We start from the raw sequence: 18,537 nt of genomic DNA on the forward strand, positions 1-18,537 counted from the left end.
ACGGCGAGGCGCGGGCTGCCCGCGGGAAGCGCTGCCGCCGGCGGAGCGCCGCGTCGGGGGCGTAATGACTGCGGCTCCCCAGCCCCGCGTGTGCTCTCTCTTGGGTTTTCCGTAAACGAGCGAAAACGTCTCGAAAGAGCCCAGTGCTCTGGAATGCAGTAGCCGTTCTTTGGGGAGAGGGGAATAATGACTAAAGGGGTCTGTGGAGTGCCACCCCCAGCCAGTGTTCTTAGTACAAGCGGAGGGTGCAGCCTGGGGAGAAACCGGATCGTTTGGGTTGCAGGGGTGGAAGAAGTAGGCGTAAAGGCTCGCTTTTTCCTGCCCTGAGCTGAAGTGATGTTGCCGTTGACTTTTTTTGAGCTGTTGTAAGAACCCATAGGTACGAAAATGAGGTTGACAACCCCCCCACCCCAGACCAAATGTATCTTGTTCCTAAACAGTTGAGGCCCTGCATCATGTGTTTATTGCTTCTATAGAACTGGAACAGAGAGTGTCAGCGGGGCAGGCTGATGGAAGAAGATACCAGCTGTTTGACTTTTTGCTGTCACTTCTGCCCTGGAACATAATATTCCTGTTCTACAACAAGCATAAATGGTGATTTATAAATAGATCCATTTGTTTATATTGTTCTCCGTGTAGCCAAACAACTGTTTACATTGGGAAATGGATTGCTTCATTTCACATTAGCTTATCAGTGCTGGCCCAGGAGTGGCTAAACTGAAGTTACATGTTTTTGGGCAGAGTGCTACTAGACAGATTACATCAGTAGTTTAACTTCTGGTGGCTGGCCTGTCTGCTCCTGTGTGCTTATCTCACAGCCATCAGAGGCTAGTGAAGGGGTGATTGGGGGGGTAAAAGAGTGTGCAGGATTGTAGTATGGTGAAGGGAAGATTTGTGCCTTTAATGAAAATGATTAATTTATGCTTTATTGGGACTCTACAGTGTGGGAAAACTTAGATTATTTCTTTCCTGGCAGTCAGGTATCAAGGTGTCCTGACATGAAGTTTGTTAAATACCCAAGAAAAAGCAGGATCAAGTGAGAAGAGTTGTGGTAAGAGGGGAAAAAATAGTTCCTTTTGTTCGGGAGTGTCTTGAAAAAGACAGGATTTTCCCCACCACCATCCCTGCCCCCTAGGATGAAGTTTTATTTACCCCCTCACCCTCCATTTCCCTGGCCATCATGTCTCATTATCTTCTTGTGCTATGTGTGTATTATGAGGAGGAGAAACCATCTGTGATTGAAATAATAGTACAATGATGGGTGTTTCAGTTTGATTTAACTACTTTGAATAAGCCATCCTTTACATAAAACAGGGTTGATTTCCCCTCATATCTAAATCACCATGATTCATATCCTAGGAGCTGCTGGATCAAATCATGTGTTTGTTGTCTGCAGTTATTGTAGATTTTTGCCCTTGAAGCACAGTATTAAAAGTTACACTTTTACACTATTAGAAGTATCACAGTCTTTTTTTGCCTAATTCAGTATTTTAAGGAAATAATTTGTGGGGGAAAAAAGGCTATATAGTTGTTAAACTTTTTTGGTTTTAAGCGTGGGTTTTGTTTTTCTCCCCCAGCGCTACATTCCAAGTTCTTGTTGGATTTAATGTGAGGATTTTTATAACTTTGACAACTTTTCTTTCAGTTAAGGCAAGGGACAAAGCTGCTGTCTTACACATGAGTTTTGGCTGCACTGTCATACAATGGGTATGAATGGCTTCAGTGTATCTGCTGTATTTTCAAGAACGCTCTCATAGGCTGGCAGAAAACTTATTTGCCCTCCCAGTGCTGATTCAGGGAAGAACAATGGCTCTGATCATCCTGCAGCCTGGTCAGCGATTACAGACCTTTTCTCTCCTAGAGACCTGGTGCAGCCGGGGAACTGGATCCTGTTATACTTACTACCCTATTTCCTGTGGATTAGTATCAATAGTTATGTGATTGAATTAGTTGTCTGTGGTTTGATTAGAAGACTTGCTTTTCATTGTTCCTTTTTACATCTTGAGTTACAAAAAGGAAATGAATAACAATTACAAACTAACCCACCATTCATTTTGAATGGTGTAGTGATTCTGCTGTGTCTAACTTAGGCTGTGGTCAGCTGTTCATTCTATAGGCCAATAGCCTATTCTCTATTGCTTTGCAGAAACAAGCTCAAAAAATTCATCTTTCCCTGACCTTTTGAAGTCGATCAGACAAAAGAGATCATAATGATAATGTCTGTTTTCCACTTCTGATGGCTAGGACAAACTGTTGAAAATATACTTGCTCTTCTGGCTGCTTGCTGCAAAGTGATAGAAGTGGTATTTTATTTCCTAATCAACTGAGATCAGAAATGCTTACAGTTTTTCTGCATATGCAGTCAGCAAATTCTGGAGCTTGCAGTGATAGTATGAAATGGATTTTCAAATAGCTTGGTTATTTGCTGGTGGTGCCATTTATAGTGGTAACACCATTAAGTGTCTTTTCTCAAAAAGGCTGAAGAAAATGAGGAACAGAGAAAGCAAATCAATATGTCCGGTAACTTTTTATTTACTGTGAAGACAGAATATCTTGTCAGATGGTTCTAGTCTTGGCATGACTATGTTATTTCCTTATTACAACAGCATTTTCACCTTTTTATTCAAAGAATACCAAGTGAATGGTAGTTTGTTGTATTGAAACACCTTGCTGTTATCCTCCAGGTATCAGTATGACAGTTTAATACAACTTCATCCTGTTTATATTGAATGGAATGACTTGTGATTGAAAAAATGCACTAAAGCTTATTAAATACCAACTTTTTCTTCTTCATGATGTGCAATGGATTATCTGAAATACTTCAGAATGTGAATGGGTCATGCAGGTTGTCTGGAAAATAAATTTCTAACTTACCAGGTTCAGGCATAATTTTTTTCATTACATACAAATGTTCAGCTTGCTTGCACTGATCACTGCTTTACTTGTGAGCAGCCAGACTCCATAGTTTTGGAGTTTTTATTCTTGAATTTCACTTGGAAATTTTACTGACGGTTCTATTTCTGGAATATTCAGATTATTTTCTGTACCCATAAAACTCCAGTATGAACTACAAGCTATGAAAACTATCACTATGGCTCTTGGAGGCAGTTTCAGCAACCTTTATCTCAACTCATATATTGGATAAGAATTGTATACTGTTCTACACGTACAGTCCTTGCAGAAGACTCATATTTAGCCAGGAATATCAAATATGAGGAATATGAAAATGAAATAGGAAAATATATTGAAGCAAAAATCCATTATTAGCCCTTGATAATCTGGTTCACAATCAGCTTCTTCCTATGCTTATTATGTCATTGCTGTTCAGCAGTTGATTGGCTTCATGTTTGATTGCTGATGAGGATCTGTGTGTGGATTTTATTATCTCACAGATATGAATTTTTCAACATATACTTTTTATATATATATATAATATATGCTATATACAAAATTTTATGCAGTGTATAATAAATGTATATTTTTTACTTTTAATTTCTCTAAATGGCATCTGATGGGGGTAGGTCTGACAGAAGCATCAGAAGTGGTTGCATTCATTCTGTCCTCTTATATAGTGTTTTCAGCCTGGGCTGCCTCCCTGCAGTGACAACACAGGATGGTTGTGGTGATATGGGTGAGCAGAGTCAGTGCTTTGCCCAAATGCCCCCTCCCTGGGCTGACAGCAGAGGTCATGCTGCATTCTGTAAAGCAACTGTATTTTTCTGGTCCTGGTGCTTCAGACAGTGTTTGTCCTCTTAGAAAGAAAATGAATGTTTTTTAAGTCTGGGTGTCCTTCTTTTACTACTTAAGGGAAACAGCTTTCCCTTCATCTCTATTCCCGTATTAAGAAATACATCCATGCAGACAGAATGAGAGCAATGCTCTGTGACTTGTGTGGTCAGGCTCATGTCTCCAGTACAGTCTTGTAACAAAAACTGCAAGTTCAAGACCAAGATATGTGCAGTCAGTGTATGTATATTTTTAGCCTGGTTTTCTGAGAAAATAGAAATTGCATGCAACTCTCTGTGAATGTCTTTCATTCTTGCTGTTAATTTCTAAACCTTTTGAGGTTCTGGTTGCATTTGTGAGAGGGTGGTATCTCCAATAAACCTACACCTTTTCTGGCATTAGGTCACCTTGGCAGAAAGATGTGTGCTGAAGGACAGATTGAGGTTTGAACTCTTCCTACAATTTAGACACACACTTTTCTAGCAAACTAGATTTTACTGGCTCAGTTGCTTACAAATCAACTTACATTGTGTTCCTATTTTTTGACACTGTTTCAAATTATACTGTTCCTTCATTTCTGAGTGTTTTTGCAACAGTTTTGAATATGAAGAGGAGCAAGTGTTTAGTCTTTAGCCCCAAGATTATAATATGGCATAAGTGCATTATGAGAAAAGAAAGATTCATTGATTTTAAAAAATATTTTATTATTGTTCTTCATATATGTCCTCCTTATGTTAGTTCCTGTTTGTTAAAATAATTATTTTAACTCTTGTCTTTTATTAATTTTGCTTTGAAATAGCAATTATTTAGACAGCCAGGAACTTTTTTTTTTGGTAGTTGTATTGTATAAAGGTTGTTCGCCAAATGGAAGAAGACTTAATAGGAAGCAATTTGAAGCAGTTCAGTCTTATTTCTGTATTTCTCCTCAGTATTTGTTTTCTGTAAACAGACTCTGTGTGAACCTTTCAGTTAGCTGATCACTTTTGCACACTGGTATCTGTTGAATACATCTTGTGGTCTTTGTTTGTCTTGTCACGCAGACTTGATTAATGTTGTACCATCATCTTCGTTCATGAATAATGTATTTCCTGTCATGCAGTTGGAGCCTAGAGGAGAAAACACACCTACTTTCTTAGATTAATTATGCATTACTTCTACCTTTGATGTGTACTGTCTGTTCTTACTTTTGTGAAAAAAGTGCTGACCGAAAAGATACATGTTGAGAGTGTATAAGGTGTGTTAGATTTGTGGAAAGGCAGACCATATTTAAAATAAGAAAAAGAAACAAACAACCAAACCAAGCCCCAGTTTTGTTAGAGCTTTCTGTTCTTTTTCTTTGTACTTCTGATAATTATTGACATCTTGTATTTTGAAAGGTTTTCTGGTGATTTCTCATTACTTTAAATCACCAGGTTTTCCTGTCAATTACTGTTTCTTAGGTGTGTGTGTTTAGCTTTCTAGCAAAGATGTGACAGTATTCATTAGGTCTCACTGTGAGAGGTAGGATAACCATAGTCACAGCTGTAGGATGCGTTTGCCAGCACAAATGGGCTGTTGGTTATTCTTGTTGTGTAGTCTCATTGATCCTCAGGACCACACTTGGAGCCTGCTGGGCTCTGGCTTGCTCCAAAGACTGAGCTGAGGTCATAAGCTTTGTGCCTCAGGTAAAACAGAGCAGTGTTCTTTTCCTGTTTCACTGAGAAGTGAAACAGGTTAAGCACAACATGGTGGTCAACCTTGCAGTTTCTGCAGGAGCTGAAGCCAAGGGCTTCCAGAGGGTGCAGGGTGTGGTATCTGTAGTTCTGATGGTAAGCACTTAAACACCTTCTGAATTTATGGATGCTCATCTGTTCCTATTCACCTGTAGGGTGTAAGTTTATATCAAGGCTGAAAACTTGTTTGTTTCTCTTTACCATGTGATATGACAGTCCCTGGCCTTGGGGAGGGTTGTGCTGGAAGAATTGTTGCTGTGTGAAGCTTGCTCAAAGCAGTGCTGCTGACCCTGGCACCTCTCCATGCTGTTGTTGGCTCTGCTCAGTGTGTTTGGTTGTGCTCTGTACTTTGGATCCTTGTGGCTCTGAGGGAGCCATTCTCTGTGTGAGTTCATCCTTCTCTCCACTGTAGTTTTTCACCTCTGCTGCTTGTTGAAGCAAACAGCTTGGCTCCATCAAACTTCTGCTGTCACTGGGCATCAGCTGTGGTGGTGTTCAGAATATGTAGCCTCATGTCATCTGTCTCCTTACTTGCATGATGTGATGTACCACTGGAGCAGCAGCATTGGCCATTTACTTTGCATGGATTTATGTCTGAAAATCCATTCTGAAAGGTTTTACCACTGGCTTTTATTGAGGGTGAAACATAATAGTTCTTTGTGGTTTTACTGTCTTAACCCCTTTGCATCTGTAGTCACTGGGAGTGTGATAAGCCACTTCTCTGTCTTCTGTTCTCTTTTGTTGTAGCTTGTCATTGTCTTAAAAATAAAATCTCACTTCAGAGGAAGCAACAGGGTAGTTCTAACTTCAGTTCATGTTACATATTTAGTCAAAAATCAAGGTATGACAAATTCATAGACAGCTCATAAATCCAAAGAATGTGATAGTCTTTTTAGCAAACTGTCAGTTAGTGCTAAATATTTGCATCAGTCACTTCACATTTCCATTAGCTCCATAGAAAGCTGAAGTTCACAGATCTGAATGAAATATAATGTTTGACTGTGTTCCCTGCTTTTTAATTTAAACTACTGCTGTGAAGCTTTCTAATAGTTACAGATAAATGTGTTTTCATGGGCTGCTCTTCCTTGGAAAGTTTACTGTTTTGATCTGTCTTCTCTGAGAGGTCTGCAAGGGTTTTTTTTGGGATTTCTTTTCCTGTGCTCCGAGATTCTACTGCACTGGACTTCAGACCAACACAGGCATGTCCCTGTAACTTTTATTAACAGGAATAGTTGCTTTTGGATGGGATGATTCACCACAGCTGCCAATATAAGGAAGAGTCAAACCATCGTGCCCCTTTATTGTGCTAATAATAGTGATGTACCATTTTGCTGGCTGGCAACACTGCTGTTAGAGGCAGCTTCAGGAGCGATTGCTGCAAGGGCAGAGTATGTCTGCTTTGTCCCTTTCACCTTAGTATATTTTCTCATGCAGCTTCATTTCTCACCCCATGAGACTGAACCTATCCTTTTCATTGAAATAAGTGTATTTTCACTGTGCTATCAACCAGTTCTGATCTTGAACTGTGGAAGAGCAAAGATGGTGCTATTTTTGGAGGGGAAAAACAACTCAAAAAAACCCTGCAGAACAGAACAGTTTTTATGCTGTGCTGGACAGGATATTACTAAAACTATAACCTGGAGAGTTCCAGGGTGAAACAATAAGTGCACATAAGGATGTCCTATCAAAATCACCTCAACTAATGTGAAAGTCCACTTGTTTTCCCAATACCAAGGCAGTTTCCATGTAATTGCCTTAACATGGGACTTACTCAGCCCTATTGGTTATGAAGAAACCATAGTAAGTGATCCAAGTATCTGGAGCTTTACAGGAAAGAGAGGAAATCATTCTCTTAAAAAAAATAAATCTTTACAGTCAAACTTAAAAACAAGCAGGCTTAAATGAAAAGCAGTATATGTCTGAGCTCTTGGAAGTTGCTGAAAGTCTGCAGAAAGTTGCTATCTTACCATTAGAAAACAGGTCTTCCTAGAAATGTGTAGGAAATGCTCTTTGTGGGAGCTGTAGACCTGAGTTTAGGTATTTCATATTAGTTAAAGTCTCTGTATTGCTGTCCAACTGTTTCAGTGCTTGAGTGGGAGAAAATTGGAGGTTACGCAATGAGATTGTTCCCAGACATTCATCAGGCTTTGATTTTTTTCATTTAGTGAAAGTATGTAGAACTCTACTACCTGAAAACAATAAATGTTTTAACAAGAAAATAAAGACTTGTGTTCCTATTTTATATGGGCACTTCATTTTTGAATGTGTGCATCAGATAAAGCACATCATGTTTTAATGCATTTATTGAATGCTTGAAAGGACTTTGTAACAGAACCTTCTGTGATTGCACTTCTTAGGGAGTCTAAGTGCCAAATTTACTTTCTCTTTAATTGAGGTGGCTCCTGACATTTAAAACTATTATATACCTACAGTGATGCAAAGTCTGCAGAGAAAAGATTCCCTCATTTAACAGAGAACTATTTCTCCTGAGTATACTGTTTTCATATTTCTTTAAAACAATTTACTTTTCACAATAATAATAACACAAAAAGCCTCCTCCAATTTCTTCTCCTCCATATTCTTCTTCCTACTCAGCAGCCATTCAATACATGGAAATAAGGAAATGAGGATATTTTGAAATAGGGATACTTTGCATAAATTATTTCCAAAAATACTTGCTGGATTTGAATGTTGACATTTTCTGTGGATGTTAACAGTTAAGGAGTATAATGAAACTGTCAAAGAAAAAAGATATGAACTCCTCAGAAAACAATAATGTAAATACAGTGGTTTTCCTCTCAATGCAGTATGCTTCCATAGATGTCATCTATTCCAGGGAAGTACCGCAGATGCAAAGAGTGGCTTTGGGGCAGTCTGTCCCAAAAGTGTTGGGCATCTAATGGAACATCTTAAATTATATGAACTCCTAATGTGTGAAGGCTTGATGTGCCCACCAATGAATGAGCAGTGCTGTGTGATGGGATAGATGTGAATTATTCAAGAACCCTCTCAGAGGATATTGTCTGGTGTTAGCCATGAAGGGAGCCAGGTTGAATGGGCCTTTGGCTACTGTGGTGTTGCAAATTGCAGCATTGCATGCCTTGTCCTAAAGGAGCACAAAGGGAAGGAAGGGGCTGTGTGCTCTGTATGTGGAGCTGTATTTTCCTTCATGACAATTCCTATTTGGATCTTTTCCCTCTTTTCACATGCTGTCCCTGTGGTCTCCTGTGTGTGTTGGGAGGGGATTGTTGGTTAGTTGACTTAGTTTTGTGACTCCATAGGAAACCTGAGGCAGTAAACTGAAGATAATTTGCGTATGTAATTCCCTTTTCCATCCAAGAACCATAGTCCTCTCTTAACTGATAGTGCCTTTGGTAGTTTTCTGATACAGCACAAGATATAGAAGAGTACTGACAGTCACATCATCCAACAGGCATAGGGAGACTATCCCCAAAAGTTCCAGGGTTACAGGGAGCATATGCTTTGGAATAATACCATTATATCAATTTCTTCTTGCCTCCTGTTTTGCCTTTTTTTTTTGGCTGTGCAGTTCACTGCCAGTTGCAGTGATGGAGCCATTGCCAAGTCAGTCCATCTGGCTTAGCCTATGCAAAATGCAGTTGTACCTCAGTTCACATCTGTGCCTCTTCATGTGTTTTGTGGCCACTTTGTAGCTTAAAAGGAGTTGCCCAGTGTGTTTTTCTTCACCCAGTCATGTCCTGTGTGGTCAGGTTTCAAGAGGGAAGGAATGTGAATCTAGGTTCTTCAAAATGAAAGAGAATGTTTCCTTTTTTTCTATCAGTCAAATGCCTTGTGTGTTTCAGTGTATCTGAGATTATGGGCAACTTCTTTGGTCCATTTGTGATTGACTGACAAAATCAGGTCACATTAAGTCTGTTGATTTCTAGGTTAGACTAAACCTTAGACCCTTTTTTAGTTTAATTTCTCTCTAGTATCTGTAAGTGATCAATAGCTTTAAAAATATTTGCAAATGAAGGAATTAAAAATGGGTTTATGTTCTCATACAATTATGTATTTACACCACAATCAGATCCCAATTGTGGTCAAATTATTTTAATATTTTTCCCTTGGATATTAGACTAGTCATGTGGAAAAAGCTATTTTTTTTCCCCTACACAATTGTATTATTTTTTGAAAGGCTGTGATCTGCCTACCTCTACCTTTTTATAGGAAAACATAGAATATTTAGTTAACTTTACTATGTTTGGGGATCTTTTGGAAGGCTTAGAAAAGCTCATCTGGTAAAATGAATATGAAATCATGATTTCATTATTTTAACTGAAGGTTTTGATTTGTTTTTTCTTCACTGGAGGGAAAAATAAATACAGGGAAGACATTTTCCACTCCAGCTTTTTAATAAGCAGGTGTGTATGTGGTGGGGAATTGTCTTCTTATGAAGACTTAATTCTGTGTACTTTTCTATTACGTATAATAAACCTGATAGTTAAATCCAACCATCTCTTCTTAAAAATCTGAAATGAGAAAGCTTCTTTAGAAGTGCATCCAGGAGTTGGTAGAATAGTAATAGCTGTCAGGTTCAAAGCAAAGCTAGCAATTAAATCTGGCCTATCATGCTAGAAAAGTATTATATTTCCCTGTTTTCAGCACACAGTATCTCCTGTATTAGTATGAATGGATCTATTAAAATGCCTTTTATCACTGTGCTTTGAGCTTTTTCTGTCTTCATGAAATCATGTAGTTGCTTTCTCTAAAAAGCCTTTAAAGAGCTTCCCACATCTGATCTGATGAAAAGCACCTCACTGTTGAGAACCAGCCAGTCAAATATCTGTTCAGCTATGGTAGCCTAAATAGCACTTGCCAGGAGAAAATGTTGTGGGATATATAAACCAGAGGGAAGAAGGGGAAGGACTGTGGCGGGTGTAGCTTTCTACTCTGCTTAAGGGAACCCATCAGAATTTCATCCCCTGGCTTGAGCAACAGTGTACTTAAGCTTGCACTGTGCAGCAAGGAGCTTTACCCAGAGTTCCTAAGTGCTTCTCTCTACTCTAAGCTGTACACTTAAATTTTGCTTACTGTTCCAGGATGTAACTCTGTCTCCTTGGCACAGGGCTTCAATTTGTTTGTGGCCTGTAAGTACCTGGCACAGCAGAATTTGCCTCTGACCAGTGTGTTGCTCCCCTGATTGCTGCAGGAGCTGGCACTGCTGAGGGATCTCATCTTTCACCCTGTGTCCCTTCCCCCTGTGAGTAGGGCTGACAGTGTAGGACTGTATGAAATGCTGTCTCCTGACAAAGCAAAGGAGATTGGTAAGGACATGTTTTGCATAATCACAAATTGTCACCACTGTTAGTAAAGTGAGAATCAGAAGCTTAAATTCCTTCTTGTGCATATAACCTGTCAAAACTCATCCTCTTTCCTATGTGCCCTTTAGCGTTTGTCCTTGGACCCTGTGGCTGCCAGGCTGTGAGCTGCATCATAAGCTCTGACAGGATGAAGTGGAGAGAGATGAGTTCACGGCCATTTGTGCCTCCTGGCTATTCTTGGCTGACACAAAAAACAGATGATGGGCTGTCACACGAATATAGAGTAGATCCCACAGCCTTTCTTTCCACATCTGCCACTGGTCCTGTGCTGAGACTGGCACAGGTTTCCTAATTCTTCTGCCTGTCAGCTTGTGGCTCTGTACAATACAGCTTTTTTTTGGGGAAACCATTAGAGCACATCAGTAAAAGCCTGCCAGGTGAATGGAACAGCAGCCAACTGTAAAATATAAACAAGTAGATAGGTATCTGTGCAAAATAAACTGAGAATCAAGATGTTCCAGTATTGGGCCTAGGCAAGACACCATTTAAAGTTTTCATTTCTAAGACAGAAGCTGGAAAAAAAAGCATCCAATTACACTGTTTACCAGATTGTAATAATAAGTAAGAAGCTACAAAGAATGATTTATTTCTTTTTGATGAGTAAAATCAAAGGTTTGTATACAAGATGTAGCTGTTCAGGTTTCTTGGTGAAAAGTTTGCCAGACATGAAGCATGAGGGACTGCATCCTGGAAAAGAGCAGCCCTGCAAAAGTGTAGGGAACAAGCTGGATACAGAACAATTAAGGTATCAGTACACTATTACAGGAAGAGAGGGCTAATTTAATCCTTGGTTGATGGGATTTTTAAAATAAGCATTTTTCTCCTGGGATGATAGAGATGTTATTAATGACAATAACACTCAAATTCTGTATCTGATTCTAGTTTTTACATCTTTAAAAGGTCTTTTGAAAACCTTTGGGCGGTCTAGAAAGAGCAACAATAATTATTAGAAGAGAAAAAAAATCCTGCAAGTGATGTAATATGGAAATGGAATGTGAACAGCTGCTTTTTTTTTCCACCTGCATTTTTAGTAGTAGTTACTGGATTCCTGTCCAGATAATTTTAATACAAACTTCATGTCATCCAAAGACAAATATCTAAAAAATGTTGAATGGATTTATTAGTCAGGTCATCTTTGTGAGATAAATTGCTTTGTTGCTGATGGTGGATAAAACATTAGTAAAAAATGATAAAGAGAAAAGGCTGAGAAGACTGAGAAAGTTATTACAATTATGGGAAAAGCATTTGGGATGCTTTTATAAAAATAAAATTTGGAAAAAGCAATTACATGAATTAAATAAGAGTTAAAATAGCCCAGAGGCATGTGCAGGAGATGACCATTGCTTATGTCCTTTCAGAAATTCTTGAAGCTGGATTCACTTGATTGAAGCCTGCGAAAAGGAGGAAAATCTTTCAGGATAAAAGGATAACATTTTATAAACTAGGATAACCATTTTAGTTGTCAAAAATCAGAGAAAAGACTGCATTTTATGTATATTACATGCATGTTCTTTGTACAGGATTTAGACATACAACTTACTATTGATTACAATAACCAGTGTGCAGGCTAGGGGACTGGCAGGATGATGGCTATTTAAGAAGGGCCTCTTGGGAAAGTTTGTATGGGAGGGGAGATAAGTGGTATGTATATGTGTGTGGAGCTTAACCTAATAGCTGGATAACTCCAAGAAAATGCCAGAGAGAAGGATTGAAATTTCCAGTTTGGATAAAGAAAGAGAGAGAGGGACTTGGAGTAGGAGGTAAATCTGTGAGGTAGTTCTGTAGCGAGGATAAACTGAATTTTTGTGGTTGAAAGAATTGCCCAGGAGCAAACGAGGAGTGACAAACACTGCTGATAAAGAGCTATTTGTTTTCTCAGGATCCACCCCCCTGGCCTTTCCTAGACAGAAGTGGGAGAGAGGGCCCCAGGAAGGCGGCGCTGGTAGAGCGCTTAGTGAAGCGCTGAGCGAGGTGCTGGCAAGGGCAAGGTTTTAAGAGGAAGAAAGAGATTAGGAGATGCCTAAATCAGATGAAGCTGATGCAATGACTGAGAGTGCTGGCCCAGGACAAGGTGTGTGCTAAAAAGGACAGCTGGCAGAAGAGATGAGAAACATCTGTGGTACAGCTTTAGAAATTGAGTTTGAATGCAGCTTAAACATACCCTGACTGTACAAAAGACTGAACATCTTAGTTGCCTTGACAAGAAAGTGTATTGTATTCAATTATTTTACTTTCCTTTTTAAATTTATTTTCATTCTTCCATTTAGAGAGTGATAAGCATAGCTAGAAACACTGTCTGAAGAGCTAAATGGAAAGGTGAACAGTTGTAGCTTTTCAAACCAGTAAATTGCCCTTCCTACCATTAGAGAAAGTGGTGAATCTCTCGAGGTTTCCAGCCCAAGGCAGGCTGCATGCCCAGGCAGTATTTGTTATCAATGTAAAAGCTACTTACCTTGCTGTTGAGGTACTTGGAAAATGTGTAATAATTTGTGGTGTTCAGGTTAACAGTCTGATACATCCCATGGACCTTCTGACCCCAAGGTACAGGAAACCGTTTTCTTATTTTATGAGTAAATACACCATAATGAAAACAGATTATGATTTTCTTCCTGAAAGGTCAAGATAATTTAGGAAGAGGACAATAACGATTTTTGTCAGTTTTCCTAATTTTCAAACAAGATTTGTTTTAAAGAAGTGAGGGGGGAACCTTGTTTTGGTGACACAGCTGTTGGCTGAATAAGCTGTTCAGTAGCCTAGAATTTTAGAGTACATATATCTGAGGGTTTTTTTGAGCATTGGTTGCCTGAGTAACAGTAGTTACTGTTTGTTTTTTCTAGAAGTTTGGTAGATATTTTCCCATATCACATCTCTCTCTCTAAATGGAAATCAGTGGAGGGTGAGAATGTTGCGGGAATTAAATGATTACTTTTAGGATTTTTAAGCATTAAAACATCCTTCAATAATTACAAATATTTTAAAATAACATGTTGTTTAAAACTTAAATGAATAAGGAAGATGGAATTTTGTATGTTTGGCTATAAACTTATTCCAAACTGCTTTTTTTTTTTTTAATATTTGGCAACAAAAGACATGTTTTATGTTTAAAATCTACATGCTTGGTTTGAGTAAATAAGTTTGAGTATTTGTTGGAAAGGAGCTCAGCTGATGGTTTACTTCTGAGAAAAAACACTATTGGATAAATTAGAAAAATGGGAAATGGCTTGCAGTGAAAGTAGGACTCCTGCCAGTTGCTGTTTTCTGAATTCATAGAATCATAAAATTGTTTAGTTGGAAAAGACCTCTAAGACTGTCAAGTCCAACTGTTAACCCAGTACTGCCAAGTCCACCATGAAATTTTGTCTGCTAAGACTGCTATCACATAATTTTAAAAGCTGCTTGGCAAAGTGGAACTCTTAGTTCTGGTTTTATACAGTCACTTGAAATAAAATGTTATTATCTTATCTAATTATCTTATCTTTTGTCTTTCAGACACTTACCAAAATTGTAGACTGGTTGGTGCTTTCTCATGGGATCCGTGTGACTGACAAAGGAGAGATTGTTGTGGTAGGTGTTTGACTGTCTTAATAATGCTTGTCCAGGGCATAGACATGAAATTTTCAATACAGCCATGCTTTTATAGGACTCTGATGCCAACAGAAGCTGTGGGAGGAGAAAAATACGCCTGAGAGATGGGTTTTACAGTCTTTGGAATTGCTCTTGTGGTTTCCCATAAAAGTGGAAGCCACATAGCCTGGGGTCGTGTAAGATGAGGGAATTTGTCAAAGTTTGCTTTTAATTATGGAGCTCTAACATGAAAAGGGTTGGTTCATTTACCAAAGAAATGTAGGAAAACAACTGAATCTGCACTCTAATTAGCTTCCTAGCAAAATCCAAGTCACAGAGACTTGTGTGATCTCAATCCTCGAAGCACAGTTTAATGGTACCACCTAAAATGGCCTCACTAAACTTTCATTTTTAAATCTCTGCATAACATATATATGTGCATATATATACACACATATAAAACACATCTAAAAGTATATCTTCATCTCTGTAACAGAGCCTGTTTTGTTTTCATATGTGGTTTTTGATTTAATAGTTCCATTTTCTGTGTACTCCATGTGCCTTATATACTTCATACTCCAAATAAGGGGATGATATAATAAAGTGATTTCCTTTTTAAGATAGCTACAGTTCTATATGTACTCCATAGAAAATAATTGATGTAATTGGTAAATGTATCTCCAGTCAAACAAAAACAGAGCACATATTTATCTTCAGATATTTTAGAAGGCAGTAGGTCTTACGTTTAAATAATGAAAACCTATCTATTTCTCTTTAGTTTGGAAAAGGTCATCCTGTGAATATCACTAGAGCTGCAAGTTCTGCATTATGCTTGCTCTGATTTATGGCTATATGCAGAAATAATGTCATTTTTAGGATTTTTATTTGCCTTAGCTTGTGACTTGCTATTGGTAGTTTTCCATTTTTCCAATTAATGCCTCTTTTGCATCCATTCATTTTCTGGAAATAGTACTAAAAAGTCATATACTTACTGACTAGCAGATTGTACAATTATTTTTCCCTCTTTTTCTTTAAAAGTCATGTTCTTGGCTTAGTTATTGAAGTATAGTGGTGTTCTTACTTGACTCTTTTTGATTACAGGAAAAACCTCTTGTGAAAACATAATCATACCCTTCTTAAAGTATTGAAGATTTAATATAACAATATGTATGCTCTGCTTGAGTAACATATCTTAATATAAAGAAGTACTTAATTATATAGCTAGTTGAAATATTTTTCATCTTTTTTTTTTCTGTCCCATTTTTTAGTACTAAGTGGAAAAAAATCTGTATTTTCACATCTTTTTTTACAGGCAGAAAATCTAAATGGGAGGGGGGAAGAAGGGATAACATTTTTTTTAAGACCAAAATGTCTGATACTGTCTTTCATATCCCTTGCTTAAAAAAAAAAAAGCTGAGGTTAAAAAAAAATAGTTTTATTGTTTTCTTCTTTAATTTAACTAGTTGATTTAAAATTTAAATACAAAAAATCAGATTATTTTTTTGTCCCTCACAGTGCTCTAGTTAATTGCTTTTATAAACTTTCAGCTTACAAGTAACCAGCATTTTTCCTACTTTTTGTAAGCTATGCTAGAAACATATTCTTCATTCTTGATACTTAGAAACTTGAAGAAAATCCTTATAAGAAGTGAGAAATGGCAGGTTTATGCATGTCTGTCCTTGGGTTCAATAATTTCTTGAACTAGTTCCCCTCCCATTTAGTGTTGTACTTTACCCTGCTTCATGGGTATTCAGTGAGCAACCATATCTCTTCTTGGTTTCCTTGTGGGAAGTTAAATGAGCCACGGTCCCTCAGCCTTTCTCTCTCCCTTCCTTCAGCTCTCCATCCGCTCCTGAAGAGTCCCATGCCTTCAGGCATGGTGGTCTGCCTCTGCACCTATTCATCACTGTATTCTTTCAGCAGTGCAGCTTGTTATGTTCTCACCTTGCTGTTTGTTTAGATTTTGCTGAGGTGCCTATAAAGATCCTCAAACTTCTCCAGGCATCATATCCCATTTTCTGAAACACGAGGGAGAAAACAAATGTGACATACTCAGGAACTATGTCCATTGTCTTGGAAAAACATGTGTAACTGGTCAGTCTTTTTTTCATTTTCTCAAACAAGTGGAAGCCTAAGTTGAGTGTGATATGTTCTGGGAAAAGTCAAACAATTGTGACCTACTATGATGCTTCCTGGCCTCTGATCAGTGTGAAGGCAGCTCTGACATACTGTGAGCATAACAAAGTTAAAATGTGCTTTGAGTTCTTGAATCTTTCTGCTGCCTTCCAACCCTATTTCACTGAAATGGCTCTAAGGGATTACTGAAATGGGGCATGTCCTGGCGGAGAACTGTACTGGAAAATATTTGTGGCATACAGATGATCATGAGGTATTTGTGTAAAGAACAAGAACATACCATACATAGCTCAGATGATTAATACAAAACAGAGAAGCGTTGCCATCTTATTTTCCTCGTCTGGCAGGCAAGATCCTGCCACTCCTGTCTGTGTGATAGTGAACATAGGGGGACAGCTCATTGATCTTTCCTAAACATCTAGAGAGGCTTGTGGTCTTGTCATCTTTAGACGTGCTTTCATAGTTTGCTCCTGCTCATTAGTAGGGAGAAAAGGGAGCAGATGGGGAAAGTCAGAGTTTGCCAGTAAAATGCAGAATTCTTCTCTAATAATCTAGTGTTGGTTTGAAATTGTCAGATTTTCTATTAGAGTTTATAACTTCTGTCTCATTGTTTATAACCTTAAAATAGTTCTAATGTTTCATTTCACTGTGGAAGGAAACAAAAGCCAATACTTTGGCTTTGCTTCAGATAAAGATGTTTTATAAGTAGCTGTCTGTAACCTTAATGGCAGTTGAGACCTACACAAACTGAATCATTGTACCATAATTTAGTGCTAAGTGGGTGATCAAGATCTAGTGATACAGTAATAATTTACATTACTATTATTATTATTATCATAATCATCATTACTGTGCTATGTCTTATAGCAGTAGCCAAAGGCACAACTTGGCTTAGTCCAACATAGGAAACTGGTAACTAAAATAAAATTTAATAAAGCTGTAAATATCTGTCCACAAAAGTCAGAGTGTTTTTTTACCCTGTGACATAGAGAAAGAATTGCATCGTGGAGGTGACAAACTCATTCTGTGATGTCAGCCACAAAGTAAAATTTGTTTTTAATCATAGTCCATGGAACAAGATGAAAAACTGCATTTATTTATTAGCTTTTGTCACAAAAAATATTCCCCACTAATAAAGAAGGGTTTGAAGATGGGATACATTTATGAGTGTGCAAAATTTTAAAAAAGAAACTATCTCTGCGCGTTCTAAAGCCATCTGCATTTCTTCGTTTATCTGGTTGTTTGTGTGTTTGGGTCTGTGGCTAGCTCGGATCAGCATGGAAGTCGTTCTCACCAGCCATGGCCTTCTCAGCCTTCATGGTTTTCAGTTCTTAGTTTTGAATGCTCATCAGGTGCTGCAGAAGAGCTTAGCATCTTATTGAAATAAATAGCTGCAGGTTGCATTTCTGAGGCTTTGTTTCAAATGTTGGAGGGTTCTGGTTTTTTCCTTATATTTTTGTTATTTTGTTGTTGCAAGCTGGTTTTGGTTTTTTTAAAATCAGTATTAGCTTCTAACCTAGGAATGTTTTGGGGTTATACCATACACCAAAACCTGATTAGGAGTTATTTCTCACCTCTTTTAAAGTTTGTAGGACTAAGACTGGCTGTGAATGTTTACTTTTTATATGGTTGCTATTTATATCTGACATTGACTTTTTGTAGTTTGTTCCAGACTCTGTAAAATTGATTGCCTTTCTGTTAGGAGGGGATTGCAAGAGTTAGTGGAGTTGGAGATGGTTCATTTTTGCCAGCTCAGTGTTTGAGAAAGGAAATAGAGGACACTGACTACTGCAAATGTCCAAAATATTAAATGTCATGGAATGTACTGGCAATGTATGAAGCAGGGAAGGAGGCACAAGTCAAGATACTTGTCTGCTGTTGTGTGTTTTGACCTTTATAAAGTTAAGTAACTTCTTTTCTGTCATGGTAAAGGGGTGATTTACAGCTTGCTATATTGTTCAGCAGTCCTTTTAATGTCTCTGTTATAAATTGAGGTGCTGGTTCCCATTTCTGTCAAGCCTTGAGCTCAGGACTTGAGAGGAACTCCTTGGGAG

General features: G+C 38.2%; 1 protein-coding gene across 2 annotated transcripts in view; it reads left to right on the plus strand.

Annotated features, from left to right (window-relative positions):
• Nucleotides 1-64: 64 nt before the first annotated feature.
• Nucleotides 65-18,537, plus strand: part of RNF144A (ring finger protein 144A) — a 60,393-nt gene continuing 41,920 nt past the window's right edge. The window contains exons 1-3 of one of the 2 annotated variants that reach the window (XM_015621720.3): nucleotides 65-594; nucleotides 977-1,051; nucleotides 14,273-14,347. The gene's annotated coding sequence lies outside the window, so the exon portion shown is untranslated. The remainder of the gene's footprint in view (nucleotides 595-976; nucleotides 1,052-14,272; nucleotides 14,348-18,537) is intronic. The other variant, XM_015621721.3, reaches the window with a different exon arrangement.

This window comes from Parus major, chromosome 3 (assembly GCF_001522545.3).
Source record: "Parus major isolate Abel chromosome 3, Parus_major1.1, whole genome shotgun sequence".
Lineage (NCBI taxonomy): Eukaryota > Metazoa > Chordata > Aves > Passeriformes > Paridae > Parus > Parus major.